At 49.6% G+C, this 12,726-nt stretch overlaps 1 protein-coding gene across 1 annotated transcript in view; it reads right to left on the reverse strand.

Annotated features, from left to right (window-relative positions):
- The window catches only part of LOC139566241 (radixin-like), a 107,565-nt gene that overhangs the window by 72,159 nt on the left and 22,680 nt on the right, over positions 1 to 12,726 (reverse strand). The gene's annotated exons all lie outside the window — the stretch shown is intronic.

Raw genomic sequence — 12,726 nt, forward strand, 5'->3', positions numbered from 1 at the left:
GGATGTCTCTCAACACACCGCCCAAGCCAGTCTATACAACTGGAACACAATGTGGATGCCTCTCTGTCAACACACCGCCCAAGTCAGTCTATACCACTGGAACACAATGTGGATGTCTCTACACACCGCCCAAGTCAGTCTATACCACTGGAACACAATGTGGATATCTCTCTGTCAACACACCGCCCAACTCAGTCTATACCACTGGAACACAATGTGGATATCTCTCTGTCAACACACCGCCCAAGTCAGTCTATACCACTGGAACACAATGTGGATGTCTCTCCGTCAACACACCGCCCAAGTCAGTCTATACCACTGGAACACAATGTGGATGTCTCTCCGTCAACACACCGCCCAAGTCAGTCTATACCACTGGAACACAATGTGGATGTCTCTCCGTCAACACACCGCCCAAGTCAGTCTATACCACTGGAACACAATGTGGATGTCTCTCTGTCAACACACCGCCCAAGTCAGTCTATACCACTGGAACACAATGTGGATGCCTCTCTGTCAACACACCGCCCAAGTCAGTCTATACCACTGGAACACAATGTGGAGGTCTCTCAACACACCGCCCAAGTCAGTCTATACCACTGGAACACAATGTGGATGCCACTCTGTCAACACACCGCCCAAGTCAGTCTATACCACTGGAACACAATGTGGATGCCACTCTGTCAACACACCGCCCAAGTCAGTCTATACCACTGGAACACAATGTGGATGTCTCTCTGTCAACACACCGCCCAAGTCAGTCTATACCACTGGAACACAATGTGGATATCTCTCTGTCAACACACCGCCCAAGTCAGTCTATACCACTGGAACACAATGTGGATATCGCTCTGTCAACACACCGCCCAAGTCAGTCTATACCACTGGAACACAATGTGGCTGTCTCCCTCTCTCAACACACCGCCCAAGTCAGTCTATACCACTGGAACACAATGTGGATGTCTCTCCGTCAACACACCGCCCAAGTCAGTCTATACCACTGGAACACAATGTGGATGTCTCTCTGTCAACACACCGCCCAAGTCAGTCTATACCACTGGAACACAATGTGGATGCCTCTCTGTCAACACACCGCCCAAGTCAGTCTATACCACTGGAACACAATGTGGAGGTCTCTCAACACACCGCCCAAGTCAGTCTATACAACTGGAACACAATGTGGATGCCACTCTGTCAACACACCGCCCAAGTCAGTCTATACAACTGGAACACAATGTGGATGCCTCTCTGTCAACACACCGCCCAAGTCAGTCTATACCACTGGAACACAATGTGGATGTCTCTCTGTCAACACACCGCCCAAGTCAGTCTATACCACTGGAACACAATGTGGATGTCTCTACACACCGCCCAAGTCAGTCTATACCACTGGAACACAATGTGGATATCTCTCTGTCAACACACCGCCCAAGTCAGTCTATACCACTGGAAACAATGTGGATATCTCTCTGTCAACACACCGCCCAAGTCAGTCTATACCACTGGAACACAATGTGGATGTTTCTCCGTCAACACACCGCCCAAGTCAGTCTATACCACTGGAACACAATGTGGATGTCTCTCTGTCAACACACCGCCCAAGTCAGTCTATACCACTGGAACACAATGTGGAGGTCTCTCAACACACCGCCCAAGTCAGTCTATACCACTGGAACACAATGTGGATGCCACTCTGTCAACAGACCGCCCAAGTCAGTCTATACCACTGGAACACAATGTGGATGTCTCTCTGTCAACACACCGCCCAAGTCAGTCTATACCACTGGAACACAATGTGGATGTCTCTCTGTCAACACACCGCCCAAGTCAGTCTATACCACTGGAACACAATGTGGCTGTCTCCCTCTCTCAACACACCGCCCAAGTCAGTCTATACCACTGGAACACAATGTGGATGTCTCTCAACACACCGCCCAAGCCAGTCTATACAACTGGAACACAATGTGGATGCCTCTCTGTCAACACACCGCCCAAGTCAGTCTATACCACTGGAACACAATGTGGATGTCTCTACACACCGCCCAAGTCAGTCTATACCACTGGAACACAATGTGGATATCTCTCTGTCAACACACCGCCCAACTCAGTCTATACCACTGGAACACAATGTGGATATCTCTCTGTCAACACACCGCCCAAGTCAGTCTATACCACTGGAACACAATGTGGATGTCTCTCCGTCAACACACCGCCCAACTCAGTCTATACCACTGGAACACAATGTGGATGTCTCTCCGTCAACACACCGCCCAAGTCAGTCTATACCACTGGAACACAATGTGGATGTCTCTCCGTCAACACACCGCCCAAGTCAGTCTATACCACTGGAACACAATGTGGATGTCTCTCTGTCAACACACCGCCCAAGTCAGTCTATACCACTGGAACACAATGTGGATGCCTCTCTGTCAACACACCGCCCAAGTCAGTCTATACCACTGGAACACAATGTGGAGGTCTCTCAACACACCGCCCAAGTCAGTCTATACCACTGGAACACAATGTGGATGCCACTCTGTCAACACACCGCCCAAGTCAGTCTATACCACTGGAACACAATGTGGATGTCTCTCTGTCAACACACCGCCCAAGTCAGTCTATACCACTGGAACACAATGTGGATGTCTCTACACACCGCCCAAGTCAGTCTATACCACTGGAACACAATGTGGATATCTCTCTGTCAACACACCGCCCAACTCAGTCTATACCACTGGAACACAATGTGGATATCTCTCTGTCAACACACCGCCCAAGTCAGTCTATACCACTGGAACACAATGTGGATGTCTCTCCGTCAACACACCGCCCAAGTCAATCTATACCACTGGAACACAATGTGGATGTATCTCCGTCAACACACCGCCCAAGTCAGTCTATACCACTGGAACACAATGTGGATGTCTCTCCGTCAACACACCGCCCAAGTCAGTCTATACCACTGGAACACAATGTGGCTGTCTCCCTCTCTCTCAACACACCACCCAAGTCAGTATATACCACTGGAACACAATGTGGATGTCTCTCTGTCAACACACCGCCCAAGTCAGTCTATACAACTGGAACACAATGTGGATGCCTCTCTGTCAACACACCGCCCAAGTCAGTCTATACCACTGGAACACAATGTGGATGTCTCTCTGTCAACACACCGCCCAAGTCAGTCTATACCACTGGAACACAATGTGGATGTCTCTACACACCGCCCAAGTCAGTCTATACCACTGGAACACAATGTGGATATCTCTCTGTCAACACACCGCCCAAGTCAGTCTATACCACTGGAAACAATGTGGATATCTCTCTGTCAACACACCGCCCAAGTCAGTCTATACCACTGGAACACAATGTGGATGTTTCTCCGTCAACACACCGCCCAAGTCAGTCTATACCACTGGAACACAATGTGGATGTCTCTCTGTCAACACACCGCCCAAGTCAGTCTATACCACTGGAACACAATGTGGAGGTCTCTCAACACACCGCCCAAGTCAGTCTATACCACTGGAACACAATGTGGATGCCACTCTGTCAACACACCGCCCAAGTCAGTCTATACCACTGGAACACAATGTGGATGTCTCTCTGTCAACACACCGCCCAAGTCAGTCTATACCACTGGAACACAATGTGGATATCTCTCTGTCAACACACCGCCCAAGTCAGTCTATACCACTGGAACACAATGTGGATGTCTCTCTGTCAACACACCGCCCAAGTCAGTCTATACCACTGGAACACAATGTGGCTGTCTCCCTCTCTCAACACACCGCCCAAGTCAGTCTATACCACTGGAACACAATGTGGATGTCTCTCAACACACCGCCCAAGCCAGTCTATACAACTGGAACACAATGTGGATGCCTCTCTGTCAACACACCGCCCAAGTCAGTCTATACCACTGGAACACAATGTGGATGTCTCTCCGTCAACACACCGCCCAAGTCAGTCTATACCACTGGAACACAATGTGGATGTCTCTCTGTCAACACACCGCCCAAGTCAGTCTATACCACTGGAACACAATGTGGATGCCTCTCTGTCAACACACCGCCCAAGTCAGTCTATACCACTGGAAAACAATGTGGAGGTCTCTCAACACACCGCCCAAGTCAGTCTATACCACTGGAACACAATGTGGATGCCACTCTGTCAACACACCGCCCAAGTCAGTCTATACCACTGGAACACAATGTGGATATCTCTCTGTCAACACACCGCCCAAGTCAGTCTATACCACTGGAAACAATGTGGATATCTCTCTGTCAACACACCGCCCAAGTCAGTCTATACCACTGGAACACAATGTGGATGTTTCTCCGTCAACACACCGCCCAAGTCAGTCTATACCACTGGAACACAATGTGGATGTCTCTCTGTCAACACACCGCCCAAGTCAGTCTATACCACTGGAACACAATGTGGAGGTCTCTCAACACACCGCCCAAGTCAGTCTATACCACTGGAACACAATGTGGATGCCACTCTGTCAACACACCGCCCAAGTCAGTCTATACCACTGGAACACAATGTGGATGTCTCTCTGTCAACACACCGCCCAAGTCAGTCTATACCACTGGAACACAATGTGGATATCTCTCTGTCAACACACCGCCCAAGTCAGTCTATACCACTGGAACACAATGTGGATGTCTCTCTGTCAACACACCGCCCAAGTCAGTCTATACCACTGGAACACAATGTGGCTGTCTCCCTCTCTCAACACACCGCCCAAGTCAGTCTATACCACTGGAACACAATGTGGATGTCTCTCAACACACCGCCCAAGCCAGTCTATACAACTGGAACACAATGTGGATGCCTCTCTGTCAACACACCGCCCAAGTCAGTCTATACCACTGGAACACAATGTGGATGTCTCTACACACCGCCCAAGTCAGTCTATACCACTGGAACACAATGTGGATATCTCTCTGTCAACACACCGCCCAACTCAGTCTATACCACTGGAACACAATGTGGATATCTCTCTGTCAACACACCGCCCAAGTCAGTCTATACCACTGGAACACAATGTGGATGTCTCTCCGTCAACACACCGCCCAAGTCAATCTATACCACTGGAACACAATGTGGATGTATCTCCGTCAACACACCGCCCAAGTCAGTCTATACCACTGGAACACAATGTGGATGTCTCTCCGTCAACACACCGCCCAAGTCAGTCTATACCACTGGAACACAATGTGGCTGTCTCCCTCTCTCTCAACACACCACCCAAGTCAGTATATACCACTGGAAAACAATGTGGATGTCTCTCTGTCAACACACCGCCCAAGTCAGTCTATACAACTGGAACACAATGTGGATGCCTCTCTGTCAACACACCGCCCAAGTCAGTCTATACCACTGGAACACAATGTGGATGTCTCTCTGTCAACACACCGCCCAAGTCAGTCTATACCACTGGAACACAATGTGGATGTCTCTACACACCGCCCAAGTCAGTCTATACCACTGGAACACAATGTGGATATCTCTCTGTCAACACACCGCCCAAGTCAGTCTATACCACTGGAAACAATGTGGATATCTCTCTGTCAACACACCGCCCAAGTCAGTCTATACCACTGGAACACAATGTGGATGTTTCTCCGTCAACACACCGCCCAAGTCAGTCTATACCACTGGAACACAATGTGGATGTCTCTCTGTCAACACACCGCCCAAGTCAGTCTATACCACTGGAACACAATGTGGAGGTCTCTCAACACACCGCCCAAGTCAGTCTATACCACTGGAACACAATGTGGATGCCACTCTGTCAACACACCGCCCAAGTCAGTCTATACCACTGGAACACAATGTGGATGTCTCTCTGTCAACACACCGCCCAAGTCAGTCTATACCACTGGAACACAATGTGGATATCTCTCTGTCAACACACCGCCCAAGTCAGTCTATACCACTGGAACACAATGTGGATGTCTCTCTGTCAACACACCGCCCAAGTCAGTCTATACCACTGGAACACAATGTGGCTGTCTCCCTCTCTCAACACACCGCCCAAGTCAGTCTATACCACTGGAACACAATGTGGATGTCTCTCAACACACCGCCCAAGCCAGTCTATACAACTGGAACACAATGTGGATGCCTCTCTGTCAACACACCGCCCAAGTCAGTCTATACCACTGGAACACAATGTGGATGTCTCTCCGTCAACACACCGCCCAAGTCAGTCTATACCACTGGAACACAATGTGGATGTCTCTCTGTCAACACACCGCCCAAGTCAGTCTATACCACTGGAACACAATGTGGATGCCTCTCTGTCAACACACCGCCCAAGTCAGTCTATACCACTGGAACACAATGTGGAGGTCTCTCAACACACCGCCCAAGTCAGTCTATACCACTGGAACACAATGTGGATGCCACTCTGTCAACACACCGCCCAAGTCAGTCTATACCACTGGAACACAATGTGGATGCCACTCTGTCAACACACCGCCCAAGTCAGTCTATACCACTGGAACACAATGTGGATGTCTCTCTGTCAACACACCGCCCAAGTCAGTCTATACCACTGGAACACAATGTGGATATCTCTCTGTCAACACACCGCCCAAGTCAGTCTATACCACTGGAACACAATGTGGATATCTCTCTGTCAACACACCGCCCAAGTCAGTCTATACCACTGGAACACAATGTGGCTGTCTCCCTCTCTCAACACACCGCCCAAGTCAGTCTATACCACTGGAACACAATGTGGATGCCTCTCTGTCAACACACCGCCCAAGTCAGTCTATACCACTGGAACACAATGTGGAGGTCTCTCAACACACCGCCCAAGTCAGTCTATACAACTGGAACACAATGTGGATGCCACTCTGTCAACACACCGCCCAAGTCAGTCTATACAACTGGAACACAATGTGGATGCCTCTCTGTCAACACACCGCCCAAGTCAGTCTATACCACTGGAACACAATGTGGATGTCTCTCTGTCAACACACCGCCCAAGTCAGTCTATACCACTGGAACACAATGTGGATGTCTCTACACACCGCCCAAGTCAGTCTATACCACTGGAACACAATGTGGATATCTCTCTGTCAACACACCGCCCAAGTCAGTCTATACCACTGGAACACAATGTGGATGTTTCTCCGTCAACACACCGCCCAAGTCAGTCTATACCACTGGAACACAATGTGGATGTCTCTCTGTCAACACACCGCCCAAGTCAGTCTATACCACTGGAACACAATGTGGAGGTCTCTCAACACACCGCCCAAGTCAGTCTATACCACTGGAACACAATGTGGATGCCACTCTGTCAACACACCGCCCAAGTCAGTCTATACCACTGGAACACAATGTGGATGTCTCTCTGTCAACACACCGCCCAAGTCAGTCTATACCACTGGAACACAATGTGGATGTCTCTCTGTCAACACACCGCCCAAGTCAGTCTATACCACTGGAACACAATGTGGCTGTCTCCCTCTCTCAACACACCGCCCAAGTCAGTCTATACCACTGGAACACAATGTGGATGTCTCTCAACACACCGCCCAAGCCAGTCTATACAACTGGAACACAATGTGGATGCCTCTCTGTCAACACACCGCCCAAGTCAGTCTATACCACTGGAACACAATGTGGATGTCTCTACACACCGCCCAAGTCAGTCTATACCACTGGAACACAATGTGGATATCTCTCTGTCAACACACCGCCCAACTCAGTCTATACCACTGGAACACAATGTGGATATCTCTCTGTCAACACACCGCCCAAGTCAGTCTATACCACTGGAACACAATGTGGATGTCTCTCCGTCAACACACCGCCCAAGTCAGTCTATACCACTGGAACACAATGTGGATGTCTCTCCGTCAACACACCGCCCAAGTCAGTCTATACCACTGGAACACAATGTGGATGTCTCTCCGTCAACACACCGCCCAAGTCAGTCTATACCACTGGAACACAATGTGGATGCCTCTCTGTCAACACACCGCCCAAGTCAGTCTATACCACTGGAACACAATGTGGATGCCTCTCTGTCAACACACCGCCCAAGTCAGTCTATACCACTGGAACACAATGTGGAGGTCTCTCAACACACCGCCCAAGTCAGTCTATACCACTGGAACACAATGTGGATGCCACTCTGTCAACACACCGCCCAAGTCAGTCTATACCACTGGAACACAATGTGGATGTCTCTCTGTCAACACACCGCCCAAGTCAGTCTATACCACTGGAACACAATGTGGATATCTCTCTCTCAACACACCGCCCAAGTCAGTCTATACCACTGGAACACAATGTGGATGTCTCTCCGTCAACACACCGCCCAAGTCAGTCTATACCACTGGAACACAATGTGGATGTCTCTCTGTCAACACACCGCCCAAGTCAGTCTATACCACTGGAACACAATGTGGATGCCTCTCTGTCAACACACCGCCCAAGTCAGTCTATACCACTGGAACACAATGTGGAGGTCTCTCAACACACCGCCCAAGTCAGTCTATACCACTGGAACACAATGTGGATGCCACTCTGTCAACACACCGCCCAAGTCAGTCTATACCACTGGAACACAATGTGGATGCCACTCTGTCAACACACCGCCCAAGTCAGTCTATACCACTGGAACACAATGTGGATGTCTCTCTGTCAACACACCGCCCAAGTCAGTCTATACCACTGGAACACAATGTGGATATCTCTCTGTCAACACACCGCCCAAGTCAGTCTATACCACTGGAACACAATGTGGATATCTCTCTGTCAACACACCGCCCAAGTCAGTCTATACCACTGGAACACAATGTGGCTGTCTCCCTCTCTCAACACACCGCCCAAGTCAGTCTATACCACTGGAACACAATGTGGATGTCTCTCAACACACCGCCCAAGCCAGTCTATACAACTGGAACACAATGTGGATGCCTCTCTGTCAACACACCGCCCAAGTCAGTCTATACCACTGGAACACAATGTGGATATCTCTCTGTCAACACACCGCCCAAGTCAGTCTATACCACTGGAACACAATGTGGATGTCTCTACACACCGCCCAAGTCAGTCTATACCACTGGAACACAATGTGGATGTCTCTCTGTCAACACACCGCCCAACTCAGTCTATACCACTGGAACACAATGTGGATATCTCTCTGTCAACACACCGCCCAAGTCAGTCTATACCACTGGAACACAATGTGGATGTCTCTCCGTCAACACACCGCCCAAGTCAGGCTATACCACTGGAACACAATGTGGATGTATCTCCGTCAACACACCGCCCAAGTCAGTCTATACCACTGGAACACAATGTGGATGTCTCTCCGTCAACACACCGCCCAAGTCAGTCTATACCACTGGAACACAATGTGGCTGTCTCCCTCTCTCTCAACACACCACCCAAGTCAGTATATACCACTGGAAAACAATGTGGATGTCTCTCTGTCAACACACCGCCCAAGTCAGTCTATACAACTGGAACACAATGTGGATGCCTCTCTGTCAACACACCGCCCAAGTCAGTCTATACCACTGGAACACAATGTGGATGTCTCTCTGTCAACACACCGCCCAAGTCAGTCTATACCACTGGAACACAATGTGGATATCTCTCTGTCAACACACCGCCCAAGTCAGTCTATACCACTGGAACACAATGTGGATGTCTCTACACACCGCCCAAGTCAGTCTATACCACTGGAACACAATGTGGATATCTCTCTGTCAACACACCGCCCAAGTCAGTCTATACCACTGGAAACAATGTGGATATCTCTCTGTCAACACACCGCCCAAGTCAGTCTATACCACTGGAACACAATGTGGATGTTTCTCCGTCAACACACCGCCCAAGTCAGTCTATACCACTGGAACACAATGTGGATGTCTCTCTGTCAACACACCGCCCAAGTCAGTCTATACCACTGGAACACAATGTGGAGGTCTCTCAACACACCGCCCAAGTCAGTCTATACCACTGGAACACAATGTGGATGCCACTCTGTCAACACACCGCCCAAGTCAGTCTATACCACTGGAACACAATGTGGATGTCTCTCTGTCAACACACCGCCCAAGTCAGTCTATACCACTGGAACACAATGTGGATATCTCTCTGTCAACACACCGCCCAAGTCAGTCTATACCACTGGAACACAATGTGGATGTCTCTCTGTCAACACACCGCCCAAGTCAGTCTATACCACTGGAACACAATGTGGCTGTCTCCCTCTCTCAACACACCGCCCAAGTCAGTCTATACCACTGGAACACAATGTGGATGTCTCTCCACACACCGCCCAAGCCAGTCTATACAACTGGAACACAATGTGGATGCCTCTCTGTCAACACACCGCCCAAGTCAGTCTATACCACTGGAACACAATGTGGATGTCTCTACACACCGCCCAAGTCAGTCTATACCACTGGAACACAATGTGGATATCTCTCTGTCAACACACCGCCCAAGTCAGTCTATACCACTGGAACACAATGTGGATGTCTCTCTGTCAACACACCGCCCAAGTCAGTCTATACCACTGGAACACAATGTGGATATCTCTCTGTCAACACACCGCCCAAGTCAGTCTATACCACTGGAACACAATGTGGATGTCACTCTGTCAACACACCGCCCAAGTCAGTCTATACCACTGGAACACAATGTGGATGTCTCTCTGTCAACACACCGCCCAAGTCAGTCTATACCACTGGAACACAATGTGGATGCCTCTCTGTCAACACACCGCCCAAGTCAGTCTATACCACTGGAACACAATGTGGATGTCTCTCTGTCAACACACCGCCCAAGTCAGTCTATACCACTGGAACACAATGTGGATATCTCTCTGTCAACACACCGCCCAATTTAGTCTATACCACTGGAACACAATGTGGATGTCTCCGTCAACACACCGCCCAAGTCAGTCTATACCACTGGAACACAATGTGGATGTCTCTCCGTCAACACACCGCCCAAGTCAGTCTATACCACTGGAACACAATGTGGCTGTCTCCCTCTCTCTCAACACACCGCCCAAGTCAGTCTATACCACTGGAACACAATGTGGCTGTCTCCCTCTCTCTCAACACACCGCCCAAGTCAGTCTATACCACTGGAACACAATGTGGAGGTCTCTCAACACACCGCCCAAGTCAGTCTATACCACTGGAACACAATGTGGATGCCACTCTGTCAACACACCGCCCAAGTCAGTCTATACCACTGGAACACGATGTGGATGTCTCTCTGTCAACACACCGCCCAAGTCAGTCTATACCACTGGAACACAATGTGGCTGTCTCCCTCTCTCAACACACCGCCCAAGTCAGTCTATACCACTGGAACACAATGTGGATGTCTCTCAACACACCGCCCAAGCCAGTCTATACAACTGGAACACAATGTGGATGCCTCTCTGTCAACACACCGCCCAACTCAGTCTATACCACTGGAACACAATGTGGATATCTCTCTGTCAACACACCGCCCAAGTCAGTCTATACCACTGGAACACAATGTGGATGTCTCAACACACCGCCCAAGTCAGTCTATACCACTGGAACACAATGTGGATATCTCTCTGTCAACACACCGCCCAAGTCAGTCTATACCACTGGAACACAATGTGGATGTCTCAACACACCGCCCAAGTCAGTCTATACCACTGGAACACAATGTGGATGTCTCTCTGTCAACACACCGCCCAACTCAGTCTATACCACTGGAAGACAATGTGGATATCTCTCTGTCAACACACCGCCCAAGTCAGTCTATACCACTGGAACACAATGTGGATATCTCTCTGTCAACACACCGCCCAAGTCAGTCTATACCACTGGAACACAATGTGGATGTCTCTCCGTCAACACACCGCCCAAGTCAGTCTATACCACTGGAACACAATGTGGATGTCTCTCCGTCAACACACCGCCCAAGTCAGTCTATACCACTGGAACACAATGTGGATGTCTCTCCGTCAACACACCGCCCAAGTCAGTCTATACCACTGGAACACAATGTGGCTGTCTCCCTCTCTCTCAACACACCACCCAAGTCAGTCTATACCACTGGAACACAATGTGGCTGCCTCCCTCTCTCTCTCAACACACCGCCCAAGTTGTCTATACCACTGGAACACAATGTGGATGTCTCTCTGTCAACACACCGCCCAAGTCAGTCTATACCACTGGAACACAATGTGGATGTCTCTCAACACACCGCCCAAGTCAGTCTATACCACTGGAACACAATGTGGATGCCTCTCTGTCAACACACCGCCCAAGTCAGTCTATACCACTGGAACACAATGTGGATGTCTCTCTGTCAACACACCGCCCAAGTCAGTCTATACCACTGGAACACAATGTGGATGTCTCCGTCAACACACCGCCCAAGTCAGTCTATACCACTGGAACACAATGTGGATGTCTCTCCGTCAACACACCGCCCAAGTCAGTCTATACCACTGGAACACAATGTGGCTGTCTCCCTCTCTCTCAACACACCGCCCAAGTCAGTCTATACCACTGGAACACAATGTGGCTGTCTCCCTCTCTCTCAACACACCGCCCAAGTCAGTCTATACCACTGGAACACAATGTGGCTGTCTCCCTCTCTCTCAACACACCGCCCAAGTCAGTCTATACCACTGGAACACAATGTGGCTGTCTCCCTCTCTCTCAACACACCGCCCAA

The sequence above is a fragment of the Salvelinus alpinus genome, chromosome 38 (assembly GCF_045679555.1).
Source record: "Salvelinus alpinus chromosome 38, SLU_Salpinus.1, whole genome shotgun sequence".
Lineage (NCBI taxonomy): Eukaryota > Metazoa > Chordata > Actinopteri > Salmoniformes > Salmonidae > Salvelinus > Salvelinus alpinus.